Here is a 1,627-nt window from a genome sequence, read left to right as displayed (position 1 = left end):
CAGGTCTGGCCTACGCACCCCGCCCCCAGGTCTGGCCTACGCACTGCCTGACAGAAAAGGAAAGCAGCGGCTCCCCCGCCCCAACCCCTCCAAGCACCGCCTCCCAGGACACCCAGCCCTGCCCCGAGGCCTGAGATTTACGGAGAGCGCGGCCCTGAACTGCCCGCCCCGGTGCCTGACGGGAATGCTGCCCTCAGCGCCTGCGGGGTGGCCCCCAGGGAGCTGTTCGCCGCAATACCTGACGGGAAAACTACGGGGGAAAGGAAGAGCCACATGTGCCGCACGTGTTGAAGGGCAACCCGCTCTGTCGGGGCGTGCACACGTGGGACAGCTGCAGGATCCCGCCTTCGTTTGAACCGACGTAGGAGCCGGCGTTTTGTTCTCTCTCTCTTAAAACAGCATCGATTCCGGCTCCCTTCCCGCAGGGCCGGCACCAGCCCTGGGGCTGTGAGGGAAGGGGTGCTGCCCCTTACAAGGCTCTTTTCCTCTCAGGAGGACAGAAGCGCCCCTGGCAGTGCCAGCTTATGACAGTTGGAGACCCCATACAATAAACAAAAAATCCAGTTGGGAACAAAAATGTTCCCAACAGTCATTTCCCCATATCTCCTTTATTTACCAACTGATTATTATGAAACTTGATATCAAGTCAGGTTTTTTAAACTTACAGGCCCTAAACCTGTTATTATGAGGCCCTAAACCATAGTTTAAGTAGCTTAAGCCTAAATTCAGCACTGCCCCCTGGTCCCCCAAGCAGCAAGCCTCAACTAGGGTTTTCCTGTAAGGTGCAAAGAGCCCCACCCTATCTTTCCCCAAAAAAACAGGCTGGCTTCATCTGAACCAGCAAAACAGGTGCTTCTAGCATGTCTATGCCCAAGCTAGTGTTGAGGATCCCTCTAGGATCAGGAAAGCCAACTTGGATAAGCTCAGGAGGCTTCTCAGTGAGGCCCTAAAGAACCACAACCCCAGGGAGAGGGGAGTCCAGGAAGAGTGGTTGCTTCTCAAGGGAACGATCCTCAATGCACAAGGTAATTCTATTCCATCTTGTGGGAAAGGCAGCAAGAGGGCACAGCAGCCCCCTGGCTCACCAGGAATCTAGCAGACCTCCTGAGGCTAAAAAGAAAGACCTATAAAGGATGGAGGATGGAATTCACCTCCAAGGAGGATTATTCTGCCCTGGTCCGGTCTTACAGGGAGCAAGCCAGGAAAGCCAGGGCTGCAACTGAACTCCAACTAGTTTTGAGCATCAAGGACAATAAAGAGTCTTTTTTCAGATATATGGGGAGCCGGAGGAAAAGCAAGGACAACTTGGACCCCTGCTGAACCAGATGGGGCAACTGACAACTGACGCCCAGGAAAAAGCCAACCTATTAAATGGGTACTTTGCATAAGTCTTTCATTGGTCCCATAGGACGCCCATGCCCGCTACAGGACAGGGAGGTCCAGGTGAGGGAGATCCCCTGCCCTCCATTAATGCTGACCTTGTGAAGGAACACCTTGAGAAGCTGGATACCTTCAAGTCAGCCGGCCCTGACAATCTACACCCCAGGGTACTCAAGGAGCTGGCAAGCATTATAGCCCAGCCTCTAGCACAGAACTTTGAGGACTTCTGGTGCTCTGGTGTAGTGCC

Source organism: Crocodylus porosus, unplaced genomic scaffold, assembly GCF_001723895.1.
Source record: "Crocodylus porosus isolate Cpor-Errol unplaced genomic scaffold, CroPor_comp1, whole genome shotgun sequence".
NCBI classification, from domain to species: Eukaryota; Metazoa; Chordata; order Crocodylia; family Crocodylidae; genus Crocodylus; species Crocodylus porosus.
Note: the sequence above shows the minus strand (reverse complement) of the source record.